At 38.8% G+C, this 15,527-nt stretch overlaps 1 long non-coding RNA gene across 1 annotated transcript in view; it reads left to right on the forward strand.

The window, feature by feature from the left end:
• Positions 1-15,527, forward strand: part of LOC108533190 (uncharacterized) — a 52,516-nt gene that overhangs the window by 26,294 nt on the left and 10,695 nt on the right. Inside the window, exon 3 of the long non-coding RNA XR_001886677.1 lies at positions 8,191-8,272. This is a non-coding gene — a long non-coding RNA (uncharacterized LOC108533190). The remainder of the gene's footprint in view (positions 1-8,190; positions 8,273-15,527) is intronic.

A 15,527-nucleotide genomic window follows, 5' to 3' on the forward strand; every position in this document is an offset into this window, starting at 1 on the left:
CAGCCCCTAGTGGGGGATGTCTCCCAGTTAGGCTACTCAGGGATCAGGGACCCACTTGAGCAGGCAGTCTGTCCGTTCTCAGATCTCAACCTCCGCCTTGGGAGATCCACTGCTCTCTTCAAAGCTGTCAGACAGAGTCATTTGCGTCTGCAGAGGTTTCTGCTGCTTTGTTGCTGTTGTTGTTGTTGTTTAGCTGCGCTGTCCCTAGAGGTGGAGTCTACAGAGACAGGCAGGCCTCTTTGAGCTGCTGTGAGCTCCACCCAGTTCGAGCTTCCCAGCAGCTTTGTTTACCTACTTAAGCCTCAGCAATGGCAGGCGCCCCTCCCCCAGCCTTGCTGCTGTCTTGCCGTTAGATTGCAGATTGCTGTGCTAGCAATGAGGGAGGCTCCGTGGGCGTGGGACCCTCCCGGCCAGGTGTGGGATAAAAACTCTTGGCGTGCCCGTTTGCTAAGACCCTTGGTAAAGCGCAGTATTGGGGAGGGAGTTACCCGATTTTCCAGGTGTTGTGTGTCTCAGTTCCCCTGGCTAGGAAAAGGGATTCCCTTCCCTCTTGCACTTCCCAGCTGAGGCAATGCCTCGCCCTGCTTCAGCTTTTGCTGGTCGGGCTGCAGCAGCTGACCAGCACCGATTGTCCAGCACTCCCTAGTGAGATGTACCCAGTACCTCAGTTGAAAATGCAGAAATCACTTGTCTTTTGTGTCACTGGCGCTGGGAGCTGCAGACTGGAGCTGTTCCTATTTGGCCATCTTGCTCTGCCCTCCGTAAATGATCTTTTTAATGTACTGTTATATTCAATTTGCTAAGTCTTATCCAGAATTTTTGCATCTATGTTCATCAGGGATATTGGCCTGTAGGTTTTCTTTTCATTGTGTCCTCGTCCGGTTTTGAAATAAAGTTAATTCTGACCTCATAAAATATGTTTGGAAATATTCCCTCCTCTTAAATAATCTGGAATAGTTTGAGAAGAATGGATATTAGTTCTCTTTTAAATGTTTGATATAATTCAGCTGTGAAGCTATTAAGTCCTGGACTTTTCTTTGATGGAAGGCTTTTTATTAATGATTCAGTTTCCTTAAGCATTATTGCTTTGTTCAGATTTTGTATTTCTTCATAATTTAATCTTGGTAGTCTGTATGTGTCCAGGAATTTGTTCGTTTCTTCTATGTTATCAAATTTGTTGGTGTATAGTATTATATAAGTCTCTTATGATCCTCTGTATTTCTGTGCCATCAGTTGTAATGTCTCCTTTTTATCTCTGACTTTATTTGAGTTTCTCTCTCTTTTTTTTTAGTCTAGGTAAATGTTTGTCAATTGCTTTATCTTTTCAAAAAAAGAAAACTAACTCCTTATTTCATTGATGTTTGAATTGGTTTTTTGTCTCTATTTTATTTCTTCTCTGAGCCTTTTTTTTTTTTTTTTTTTTAAATTCTACCAATGTTGCATTTAGTTTGTTGTTGTTTTCTAGTTTCTTGAGGTGTAATTTTAGGTTGCTTAAAAAATAGATAGATAGATAGATAGATAGATAGATAGATAGATGTAGGCATTTATTGCTGTAAACTTATCTCTTAAAACTGCTTTTGTTGTCTCATAGGTTTTGGTATAATTTGTTTCCATTGTTTTCTGTCTCAAATAAATTTTTAATTTCTCTTTAATTTTTTTCATCAACCCATTGGTTGTTTAGTAGCCATGTTGTTTAATTTCCATGTATTTGTGAATTTTCCAAAATTGTTATTGTTGTTGATTTCTAGCTTTATGTCATTGTGGTCATAAAAGTTATTTGATACAATCTCTATTTTCTTAAACTTGTAATGATTTGCTTTGTGACCTAACATGTTATCTAACATGGAGAATGTTGAGAAAAATGTGTATTCTGCAGCAGTTGGAGGAAATGTTATATAAATGGATGTTAGATCCATTTAATCTAGAGTGTAGTTTAACTCTGACGTTCTGTAGTCGATTTTTTGTCTAGGTGATCTGTCTGTCCATTGTTAAAGTAGGGTCTCAAAGTCCCCTGCTATTATTGTATTGCAATCTATCTCTCCTTTTAGATCTAATAATATTTGCTTTATGTATCTGGATCCTCCAGTATTGAGTGCATATATGTTTTTACAATTGTTATATCCTCTTGTTGAATTGATCCCTTTATGTAAGGTCATTATCCTTATATAATGACCTTGTCTCTTTTTACAGTTTTGACTTCAAGTCTGTTTTATCTTATGAAGGTATGCCTGCCTTTTCTCACTTTTTGTTTACTTTTGCATGGAATGTCTTTTTCCATCCCTTCACTTTAAGTCTTTAATGTTTGTCTTTAATGGTGAAGTAGTCTCCTGAAGCTAGCAAGTATTTGGGTCCTGTTTGTTTTTAATCCATTCAGTCACTCTATATCTTTTAACTGTACAATTTAATTCATTTACCCCAGGTAATTTTTGACAGGTAAGGATTTAACCTGACATTTTAAAAGTTGTTTCCTGGCTGTCTTATAGATGAATTATACCTTCTTTTCTTGTTTAGCTCTCAAGTGTTGTGGTTTTCTGTGCTGCTATGCTTTCTTTCCTCTGTCTGGTTTGTTGCTGTAATTTCTTTCTTTATGATCGCCATGAGGTTAACACAAAGACTCCTGCAGTTATACTAGACTATTTTAAGCTGATCACTGCTTAATTTTTTATCATAAAAATACTCTAGAGTTTTACTACCCCACAATATATATTTTGTTATCTTAATTTATTAAAATTTCCTTAGCCACTAACTGTAACTTGTGTTATTTTTGACCATTTTGACTTTAAACCTTCATACTAGAGGATTGAGAGATTTACACAGCACCATTATATCACTGGTGTATTATCAATTTGATTTATTAATTTACCTTTCATGGTGAATTTTATGCTTTTACGTTTTGTTTTTATTCCTTAACCTGTAACATACTTTCACATGCTTTAATGATAGGAATTATCGTTCTTTAGTTTCCATGTGTAGCACTTCCTTAAGTATTTCTTGAAAGGCCAGTCTATTGGTGATGAATTCCCTCAGATTTACTTGTCTGGGAATGTCTATTTTTCCTCCATTTCTGAAGAATAGCTTTGTTGAATATAATATCTTAGCTGACAGTTTTTTTTTTTTTTTTTAATTTTCAGCACTTTGAATATAACATCCTATTCACTCTTCTGCTGGGTAATCTGCTAATAGTCCAATGAAAATTCCCTTAAAGTTGACTAGACACTTTTATCTTACAGCTTTTAAAATTCTGTCTTTGACTTTTGACAATTTTATTATAATGGGTCTTAGCAGGGTTTTTTTGAAATTGAATTTAATTGGGGACCCTTGAGATTTCTGAATATGAATGTTCATATATCTCTCAATACTTGGAAAGTTTTCAGCTATTATTTCATTAAAAGGTCTTCTGTGACTTTCCCCATCTCTTCTACCTCTGGAAATGCTATCATGCAAAATTTATTTGCATAATGATGTCTCACAAGTCCCATAGGTTTTCTTTATTATTTTTATTTCTACTTCAATTTGTTCCTCTATTTCAAAAGATGGTTTTCAAGTTCAGAAATTCTTTTTTTTTGCTTGATATAGTCTGTTAAAGCTCTCAATTGTATTTTTTTATTTCATTCATTAAATTCTTTGGCCCCAAAATTTCTGTTTGTATCTTTTTTTTAAATGTCTATCTCTGTTGAATTTCTCACTCAGATCATATTTTCCTTATTTTATTGAATTTTTTTGTGTTCTCTTGTAGCTCACTTAGCTTACTTAAAATTATTATTTAGAATTGTTTTTCGGGCATTTGGTAAATGTTGTTTTCTCTGGGGCCTGTTACTTGAGACTTATGTCTTTCTTTGGGAGTTGTCATGTTTCCAAGGTTTTTTATATTTCTTATGCTCCTATGTAGATATCTGCATATCTAGTGGAATAGTCACTCTTATTAATTTTATATAGTAGTTTTCATGGTGAAAACCTTTTTTTTTTTTTTTTTTTTTTTTTGTAGATGGGACTATGAGTGTTGGTTTAATATGGTGTAATGGCTTTGTTTTTGGGTGGATAGTGTGTTTTCCATCCATTTTTCTTCTGCTGTAATCCCTGTCAGCAATGTTTGAAACTGCCTCAGTGGTCTAGGCTGTAGGAATTTTTGATGACAGTAGAGAGGTTTCGCTGGGTAGAGGCTCTGGGCCCATTGTCAGGCTGGTTGCATGTGGGCACAGAAGACTGACTGGCCTTTCATTGGGCTCTCTGGAGAGTTGGTGGCTGCTGCCAGATGCCTGTCAGGCTATGCTTGGGGGCACAAGAGTGTGGCCAACTGGGATGCTGTGTGGTTCTTTCTCCAAACAGGCAAGGCTGCAGCTAGACTCGATGTCAGGCTAGGTATGCATAGGCATGGCAGTGCTGGGAGGCTCTGTGGCAATCTGTTGGGGGGCAGGTCTTCCATAGGCCAGGTACAGGTGCACACATTCTTGGCAGGCCATCTGGCTGTGGGTCATGGGTGTGTATGGACAAAGTAGCTGACCTGCTGTTTAGTGGCTCCCATACTGGGCAGATTTGCCTGTTCCTTCAAGACAGGCAAATGGGTTTGGATACCAGGGTCTGGATTATTCCTTCAGGCCTAGGCTCTGGACAGCTGGGGTCATGGTGCTGCAGGAACCTGTGTAAACATGGTGGAATGATGGTGAGGCCTCAGGGACAGATAAACAATCGGTTGCTAGCAGCTCCTAGAAAAGGGTGCACTTCAGTAATGGGTGCAGTTTTAGGATGGCACCAAGCTATAGAAGCTTAGGTCACAAGGGCGATGAGTGCTCAATGTAGGCTTCTACTCTGAGACAATGTATCTGCCTGAGCTCCTGGTTAATCTGCAAAATGGATTTGGTGCCTGTGAAGATTGGGGGACTTTACTCTAACAAGAAGAGCTGGCATTTGGTGGCAACAGGGGCTGCTGGACACCCATAGCTCAGCTTTTCCCAGTAAGAACTCCCTCCTGACTCTAAGTTGGTTTTGATGGGAGAGACAGTGAGGCAGGGTCAGAAGGCCTCACTCTCCTCTCTCTGGTGCTATCCTGGGCATCTGTGCTCCACAGAAATGTTGATACTCCCCTGGTGCTCTCCAGCATAATTCTTCAGCGAGTCTAGTCAAAATACAGTTGTTTATTTGTTACTTTAGTTTCTTTTTGTGGGAGGGTGAGTCCTGGCTAACTCTAGGTTGCCACCTTGCTGACTTCACTGAGGTTGTTGATTCTGTTCCACTGGTCTATGTGTCTGTCTTTATCCCAGTACCATGCTGTTTCAATTTTGAAATCAGAAAAGATGCTGTCTCCAGCTTTGCTCTCTGATTTCTCAAGATTCCTTTGGCTATTTGGGATGTTTCAGAGTTCCAAATGAATTTTAGGATTGTTATTTCTACCTCTTTAAAAGAAAAAAAAAAGCTATCGTAATTTTGATGGGGATTGCATTGAATCTGTCAATTGCTTTGTGTAGTATGAACATTTTAGCAATATTGTTTCATTCCATGATCATGAGATAGCTTTCCATTTATTGACACCTGCTTAAATTTCTTTCAGCAGTGTTTTTTTTTTAATTTTAAAAAAAATTTTATTATTCTTAAAGTTCTGGAGATACATGTGCAGAATGTGCAGGTTTGTTACATAGGTATACATGTGCCATGGTGGTTTGCTACACCCATCCACACCTCGTCATCTACATTAGGTATTTCTCCTATTGCTATCCCTCTCCTTACCTCCTAATCCCCAACAGGCCCCAGTATGTGATGTTCCCCTCCCTGTGTCCATATGTTCTCATTGTTCAACTCCCAATTATGAGTGACAGCATGCAGTGTTTGGTTTTCTGTTCCTGTGTTAGTTTGTTGAGAATGATGGTTTCCAGCTTCATCCATGTCCCTTCAAAGGACATGAACTCATTCTTTTTTATGGCTGCATAGTATTCCATGACATATATGTGATGCATTTTCGTTATCCAATCTGTCATTGATGGGCATTTGGGTTGGTTCCAAGTCTTTGCTATCCTCCTTTTTTAATATCTGTACTTTTTTTTGGTTTGTTTGCATTGCGCTACTGTGTCCTTTTTCAACTGTTTTAGTTTGTTTTCTACTGCTGCAATAGAATACCACAGACTGGGTAATTTATAAACGATAGAAGTTTATTTGGATCAGAGTTTTAAAGTGTGGGAAACCTATGAGCATGATGAGCATTATCCCATGGCCAAAGGGTGGATGACAGAAGCAAGTGTGTGTGTGTGTGTGTGTGTGTGTGTGTGTGTGTGTGTGAGAGAGAGAGAGAGAGAGAGAGAGAAAGACAGAGAGAAGAGAGAGAAGCATCATCCCATGGCCAAAAGGTAGAAGGCAGAAGTCAGTCAGGGTGTGTGTGTGTGTGCGCGTTTGTGTGGGTGCATGTGTGTGTGTGTGAGAGAAAGAGAGAGAGAGTGAAAGAGAAAAGAAAGAAAGAAAGAAAGAAGAAGAAAGAAAATAAATAAATAAATAAATAAATAAATAAATAAATAAATCAGGACAAACTCTGTTTTATAACAAATTTAGTGTTGCAATAACTAACCCATCCCATGATGATGACAAGCCATCATGAACTAATCACCTCTTAAAGGCCTCACTTACCAATACAGTTACATTGGAAATTAAATTTCAATGTGAATGTTAGAGGAGACATTCAAACTATAGCACCATTCCATATATATAACTTACTGTGTTTTCAATAGTCTATTCTCTTTTGTACTGCTTCTAATTTAACCTTAGTTGTGGTGATATATTTTTCCATTTCAACATTTTTCCTGATCTATAAAAGAAGCAGAGCTGGTGATGGTGGTGTATTCATTCTCTAGGGCTCCTGCAACAAAGTATCAAAACAGAAATGCATTGTCTCAAAGTTCTGGAGGCTAGAAGTCCAAGACAAAGGATGTCAGCAAGACCAGCCTTCCCCAAAAATCTGTAGAAAAATTTATCCTTGCCTTTTCTTAGGTTTTGGTGGTTTGTCAGCAATCTGTGCTCATTGGTTTGTCGCTGAATCACTCTAATCCTCTGTCTTCACATGTTCTCCCTATCTGTGTCTTCAAATAGCTACCTTTTAGTAAGGACATCAGTCATATTGTATTAGCAGGCCAAGCTATGTGAGTATGACCTCATCTTGTCTAATTACATCTGCAACCACCCTATATTCAAAAAAGATCACATTCTGGGGTACAGGGGGTTGGGACTTTCTATTAGCCTGTTTTCGTGTTGCTGAGAAAGACAAGTCCAAGACTGGGTGATTTATAAAGAAATAATGGACCCAATTCCACGTGGCTGGGGAGGCCTCACAATCATGGTGAAAGGCAAAAGGCACCTGTTACATGGCAGCAGGCAGGACAGAATTAAAATCAAATGAAAAGGGTTTCCTCTTATAAAACCATCAGATCTTGTGAGACTTATTCATTACCACAAAAACAGTATGGGGGAAGCCACTCCCATGATTCAATTATCTCCCACAGGGTACCTCCTGCAACACATGGGAATTATGGGAACTACAATTCAAGATGAGCTTTGGGTGGGGGCACAGCCAAACCATATCAGACTTCAACATGTCTTTTAGGGGAACACAATTCAACCCATAACAAGGTGGATCTGCTCTATGCTCCTGATTCTGGCAAATATCTTTTTTAAATAATTGTTTCATTAACAAAGTTCAATCTTGAGAGGTTGTAGGTTTCCAGGAATTTATCAATTTCCTCTAGGTTTTCTAGTTTGTGTGTAGATATACTTACAGTAGTCTCCAATGATCTTTTCTATTTCTATAGTATCAGTTGTAATGTCACTTTTATCATTTCTAATTGTGCTTATTTAAGTCTTCTTTTTGTTCAGTTTAGCTAGTGATCTATCAATTTTGTTTATTATTTCAAAAAACTGAATTTTTGTTTTGATCCTGTGTATTGGTTTTTGTGCTTTTTTTGGTATGCTGAACAGACCAATATTGAAGGTATATAATAATTGCTATAGTTTGAATGTTTGTCATCTCCAAAATTCATGTTGAAACTTAATCCCCAAAGTGTTAGTATTGAGAGATGGGCTTTTAAGAGGTGATTCATGGATTAATGTATTAATGAGTTATCACAGGAGTGGGACTGGTGGTTTATAAGAAGAGGAAGAGAGGCCTGGACTAGCATGCTCAGCTCCCTTGCTATGTGATGTCCTTCACTACCACAGGACCCCACGGAGAGTCCTCGCTAGCAAGAAGACCCGAACCAGATGCAGCCCCTTGACCCTGGACTTCCCAGACTCCAGAATTGTAAGAAATAATTTTTTTTCTTGTAAATTACCCAGTTTGGGGTATTTTGTTATAAGCCAGAAGAAAATGGACTAAGATACAAATTCTGTTTTAGAAATACTGAGTTCCTACATTAAAAGTGACACCTAAAACAAAGGTTAGAGAAGAATTAACCAACCATGACATATTGGATATTTCACTTACAACATGGGGGCTGGGAAGGGAATGAAACATTGCATCTAAGTACTTAACGGGATCTGACTAAAATTTTTTCTCTAACATAAGCAACTTAAATGGGTGACACTTATAGACAACTTCATTTGACAGATGATGTTTCTTTTTACCTTCAAGTTCATGATTAACCTTGATTTTAAAAGAACAAGAGAGCTTTAAACATGTACTTACAAATATGTCATTTAGTAAAGGTTAAAAGACAGACTCTCATTATATGCAGTTCCAAAAATATCACTACTAGAGGTAGTCATTTGGAAGCTTGTCCAACTCATTAATGAGAAAAGAAGGTATTAACTTCTCTTCTTTCTCTATTGATTTTATTTATTGCATGGTGCGTTAAAGGAGAAAATAAACATTTAGTTGTCTTCTCTGAATTGCAAGTACAGCATTTGGGTGCTGATATTTCAGTGGTAGTTCATGTCCATTAATGTCCACAGCTTAGAAGAGAGGTTATCACATCAGACTCTGTCTGCACTCACAAGTCAGGACAGCAATAAATAACAATGAATTAAAGGAGCTTGGTATAGTAATGGATTCCATGTACTCAGAATTCAGCTTAGCTCAGTCCATCTAGAGCTATCTTAAAATATACATGGAATAAATTCATCTTTGGGGACTTTCATTAAGCTGTGAAATACCTGAAAAGTCTGCTACAGAGTGAAGTATTTATTTCATGCTCCCTTTGTAGTAAAAATGTAGAGTGGAAAAAAATGAGTGTTTTAATATATAAATGCATGACAAATATTTGAATATATTAAACTTAGCATTGATTCAGCAATCAGCTTTAGTCTTTTTTGGGGGGAGGGGCCCGGGACAGAGTCTTGCTCTGTCGCCCAGGCCAGAGTGCAGTAGCACGATCTCTGCTCACTGCAACATCTGCCTCCCAGGTTCTGGGTTCAAGAGATTCTCTTGCTTCAGCCTCCTGAGTAGCTGGGACTACACGTGCATGCCACCACGCCTGGCTAATTTTTGTATTTTTAATAGAGATGGGGTTTCACCATGTTGGCCAAGATGGTATCAATCTCCTGACCTCATGATCCACCTGCCTCGGCCTCCCAAAGTGCTTGATTACAGGTGTGAGCCACCACGCCTGGCCCAATCAACCTTAATCTTATACTGAAATGCTTTGTTAAATGTTTGAACATGAGCTGATTTTGGGGTAGCAGTGACCATTACTTGAGTAATGGTCAAGTATAATGACATTATATTACTAAGTATATAATGTCATATACTTAGCATTGTATGTACCTGAGGAGTGACTGACATATGTATCCTGTCATCAAATTTTTATTTTAACCATAACTGCTTTCTGTATAAGGTCAATTACTGTACATATTCTACATTGTTAGCAATGTGTATTGAATTTATCATTAAATCATCATCCTGGTAAACAGGATTGGATAGAAATATTCTCAGGTGGTACCACACAAACAGTCTAGAGTATATATTCAATTTTTAAAGGTGTTATGCTATGAAAAACTGGATTCTACTCCAAGCTATTAAAATTATTCTGAGTTACCAGCACAAGAGTACTGTAGTACTTTATAACACAAAATTTCTATAAGAGAAAAGTTTTTGGAGGTTATCTAAAAGCTTATAATCAAAAAAATAAAGAAATCCGCAGATATTGTTCTTTAACCCCAGAAGACAAATGAAACAGTGTGTTGAATTAAAATTGAAGCAAGAGTCCACCAACATTATTAAAAGACTTTATCTAAAACACTTGCTTTATTCCTTCAAAGTTTTGTAGGCTCCCATGTCACAATTTAACAGCATGACTAATGATATACCAAAGACTCAAAATCAAAGGTTTTATAAAGGGAGGAAAATGGCAGCTATAAATTTACTGTGGTTCAAAAAATTCAGCAAAATAATTATACCATTAGAATATAGCATTATATGTTATCTTGGAGTGAATAGACTCATAATTTATTCAAATTATAATATATAAACACTTAATCCTCTAGGGCATATTTAGCAGTGGAAAGATTGAAAGATAATGGATTTGATTTGGAAAATGCTGATGGGCTTGTGGAAAAATACTAGGTGGTGTTCAAGTGACTTTTCAGAGGCAGCAGATTGAATAACTAATATACAAAAAGTATCAGCAATACTTTATATGTAACTGTAAACTCTATCATCCATACTCATACTTCCTTCTCCTCCTTCCACATATACACATTAGTTGATGAATTAGAAATAAGAAGAATCATACTGTTATATGCTCATTTTTCAAAACAGAAATCTATGTAGAAGAAATGGGTAGCTGATATGATTTTATATGTATATAAAGCCTATTCTTTAAATTGCACAGTTATCTATTCTTAAACAATGACTACAGTGAGCAACAACAAATTCAACCATGCAAATGTAGATGGACATTTTTACTGAGCTGATAATTCCAGCTATTTATCTTAAAGAAGTTAACTGATTATTAAATAAACTGATGTATGCAAAATCGAAAAAGCACAAAATCATTGATGTCATTAAATGTAATAAAATGTAAGATAATTCAAACCAGTTATTTTTATAAAGCATCATGTTCCAAATGGGAATTCTTTTCAGTACAGTGTAGCAAACACAGTGACCAGTGTAAAATGAATTGTCAACTATAATACATTGCCATAATATGTAAACTTTATCTAAAAAGCTAAAGTTGGCCTTGACCAACATTCCCAATTCCAGTCCTCTACAATTGCCATCAGAAATTTGGTATGTATCTTTCCAAATGGCTTATAAAGCCTTTAAATTCTTATACAAGTTTTTATATAAATGTTATTATACTGCTGCATAGTATCTCCTAGTATGGATATGTAATTGCTCACTTTATTTCTCCCCTATACATGAGCATTTAGTTCTTTCTAAGTTTTAGTTTTGCATGAGGTATATACAAGCAATGCTGCAGCGAACAGACTTCTCTATCCTCTTTCTTGTACACACAGACATTTATGTAGGGTTGACAGTAAGGGCAAATACATATAAAAAATAAGAGGCTTAATTCTCTCTGGTGACAATAAGAAAAGAGATTCTCTCAGCTGCCCATCCCAACCCTCACTCACCCTTTTCTGAGAATATCTACATTAAACCTTTCAAGTTCTTTGTCTCTTTGAAATGCATGCACATCTTTTAAAAAACTAAATTACCCTCTCTCTAGCTTTCTCTGGAATCTGGGAGTATCATCTCTTTGAAATGTAGGAAGACAGTGACCCTATCTCCCAGTTTCTATAGGAGGTTAGGAGCCTAACTTTGCTGGGCACCTGGCACCAAGTTGCAAATCTACTACCTGGCATAAAGATATAAGAAGTTGAGTTTTCCTTTAGATAAAGCCAATTGGCTAACACAGATCGTCATCTCAATTACCAAGTGAATTTAAAATGAACTCTATACAAAATAACTGTTATTTGATTAAGCACTAGATTAGCTTGACAACATGTATGTAATGTATTGAATCTGTGTGTCATTAAAAGAGTAAGATTTCCATCTTTGCAGTGTCTTAACAGTATTCCCTGTAGTGCATATCACATTCTGGTTTAGTACTTATTCAATAATAAAAACACTTCCTTTCTATTCTGTCTTTGTGAAGAAGTTTTATGTATTGGAAAGGGATTTTATTTTAAATTCTATTTCCCCATAGTAACAGTTCCTCTTCTTGGCAAGACATACACTAAGAGTGAAAACCGAATAGTAATTTTGCAGGGAATCTTGGTAGAAATTATTAAAATAAATTTAGTCTAATGGTAGATTATGAATACCTATTTTTCTTTTTTTTTTTTCTTTTTTTTCTTTTTTGAGACAGAGTCTCGCTCTGTTGCCCAGGCTGGGGTACAGTGGCAGGATCTCAGCTCACTGCAAGCTCCGCCTCCCGGGTTTAGGCCATTCTCCTGCCTCAGCCTCCAGAGTAGCTGGGACTACAGGCGCCCGCCACCTCGCCCGGCTAGTTTTTTGTATTTTTTAGTAGAGACGGGTTTCACCGTGTTAGCCAGGATGGTCTCGATCTCCTGACCTTGTGATCCGCCCGTCTCGGCCTCCCAAAGTGCTGGGATTACAGGCTTGAGCCACCGCACCCGGCCATGAATACCTATTTTTCTATATATGTTCACGAATATCAGAGATATAATCAACCTTATACATTCTTTGTGAATCTAATAACACCTTACTTTATTGAGTTCTTAAAACGTTTCCTAAGACTTGCCTCTTCTATAAAATACTTGTTTTACATGTTTTATCTCATTTTTCTTAACACCCCTTCTTAGTCCTCACAAAATTAAGTAGGTTACAAATATTTTGTCTGTTGCTTGTTATAATTTTGTTTATATCATCTTGCTATACCAGATATTTTGTTGTAATCAAACATATCTATCTTTTCCGCCTTGCTTCCAGCATGTGATAATTTAGGATTTTCTTAGCCCAATATCAATTTTTTTCCCATCTATGCTAATTTTTTTGTAGCTTTATTTCTTGTTTTTACATTTATGCTATTTTCCATATTTTATCATTTTGGGAAACAGTGAGATAGAAATGTGATTTTTTTATTCCAAATGGCTAGCCAGCTTTAGCAACAATATTTGTAGATTAGTCCAGCCTATCAGAACCCTTTAGCTTCTGTTTTCTTCAGTGGATTGAAGCAAATTTATACTGTCTGTCCATGGTTTAAGATATTCAGGCTTTTTTTTTTTTTTTTTTTTTTTTTTTTTAAGATCAAGTCTTGCACTGTCGCCCAGACTGGAGTGCAGTGGCGTGATCTCGGCTCACTACAAGCTCCAGATATTCAGTCTTTTTAATAACAATGATTTACAAACGGGATTAAAAGTGCTATAATTTAAGAGTGTTCAAGTTTTGAATAATACGATAGATTTCAAACTGAATAACACTGTAACTACTGGTATTTAGGAGGTTTTCCAAAATGAACATCAGATTTTTGTAAAAGCAGATTTCTGAGTCTCATCCCTACACAACTAAGTAAGTCTGAAGTAAGGCTCAGAATTTTTCAGTAAGCAAATTGGATGCTTTTATGTACATATTTCAGGAAACCAAACAACATTTTGAAAAGTCACAGCTTATGATAACAATCACTTTTAGAAACCTTATTGAGTTACATACCTATGCATATATATGTACTTTATAAATATACATATATGTACATATGTATTTTATGTATGTATATATAGTATGTATGCATACACACATAAAATGCATATACGTGTATACACACATGTGTCACATATATGTGTATATACATATTACACAGGTATATGTACACATTACACATATGTATATGTACATATTTATACATATAAATATGTATATACACCATTTATATATACACTTATATGTATATATGTATTGTATATACATATATATACATATTTATATGTACATATGTATAAGTGAGAGGCGACAGTGTGCTGGCAGCCCTTGCTCTCGGCACCTCTTCTCAGCGCCTCCTCAGCCTCTGGCCTCGGCGTCCACTCTGGCGGTGCTTGAGGAGCCCTTCAGCCCGCCACTGCACCGTGGGGGCCCCTCTCTGGGCTGGCTGAGGCCGGAGCCGCCTCCCTCTGCTTGCCTGAGGTGTGGAGGGAGAGGCGCGTTCGGGAACCAGGGCTGCCTGGGCAGGAACCAGGGCTGCGCGCCAGGCTCCCGGGCCGGAGTGAGTTCCAGCGGGTGCGGGCGCGGGTGCCACAGGCCCCGCACACAACAGCCGGCGCCGCCCGCCCAGGACAGTGAGGGGCTTAGCACCGGGGCCAGCAGCTGCGGAGGTTGCGCTGGGTCCCCCAGCTGTGCCCGGCCAGCGCTGCACTCAAATTCTCGCCAGGTTTAGCTGCTTCCCCGTGGGGCGGGGCTTGGGACCTGCAGCCCGCCATGTCTGAGCTCCCCCCCTGCAGTGGGCTCCCACACGGCCTGAGCCTCCCCGACCGCTGCTGCCCCCTGCTCCGTGGCGCCTGGTCCCATCTACAGCCCAAGGGCTGAAGAGTGCAGGCCACGCTAGGGACTGGCAGGCAGCTCCGCCTGCAGCCCTGGTGCAGGATCCACTGGGTGAAGCCAGCTGGAACGCCAGCTGGTTCCTGAACTGGATGGGAACTTGGAGAACTGCTTTCTATATGTCAGCTGGAGGATGGTACTGTGCCACCAAATCAGCCCACTCTGCCTATCTAGGCTAACCTAGTGGGGAGAGCGTTGGATGACTAGCACTTTGTGACTCATGTCTTAGCTCAAGAAAAAAAAAATCGGATTGTAAATGCACCAATTCTCAGCACTCTGTGTCCCTAGCTCAGCGGTCAGTCGCAATCCCGGTACCCACCAATGTCACTCTGTATGCTACGCCCTTAACGCGCGCTAGTGGAGGACTTGGACGAGAGCGTGCAGCTCGTGAGGCTGCTGGCGTGTCTAGCTCAGAGGATGCCGGCTGTGAAAGTGCATCCAATAAGCACTCTGCGGTCTAGCTGGAAGGTTGTGGTTAAGAATACCAGCCAATCGAGGTTTGTAAACGTACCAATCAGTACTCTGTATCTAGCTCAAGGTTTGTAAATGTACCAATTGGTACTCTGTATCTAGCTAACTCTGTATCTAGCTAACTAACACTCTGTGACTCTGTGTCTAGCTCAAGGATTCTAAAGGTACCAATCCACACTCTGTCAAAACGGACCAATCAGCTCTCTGTAAAATGGACCAATCAGCAGGATGTAGGTGGGGCCAGATAAGGGAATAAAAGCAGGCTGCCAGCCAGCCAGCAGCAATCTGTGGGGTCCCCTTTGACACTGTGGAAGCTTAGTTGTTTTGCTCTTTGCAATAAATCTTGCTGCTGCTCACTCTGGGTCCACGTTGCAATTATGAGCTGCAACACTCACTGGCAGGTTTGCAGCTTCACTCCTGAAGCCAGCGAGACCAGGAACCCAAAGTCTGCAGCTTCACTCCTGAAGCCAGCGAGACCATGGGAACCCACAGGGGAAGAAGGAACAACTCTCCAGACCCACTGCCTTTAAGAGCTGTAACACTCACCACGAGGGTCTGTGGTTTCATTCTTGAAGTCAGTGAGACCAAGAAC

Source organism: Rhinopithecus bieti, unplaced genomic scaffold (assembly GCF_001698545.2).
Source record: "Rhinopithecus bieti isolate Rb0 unplaced genomic scaffold, ASM169854v2 scaffold_10706, whole genome shotgun sequence".
Taxonomy (NCBI): Eukaryota; Metazoa; Chordata; class Mammalia; order Primates; family Cercopithecidae; genus Rhinopithecus; species Rhinopithecus bieti.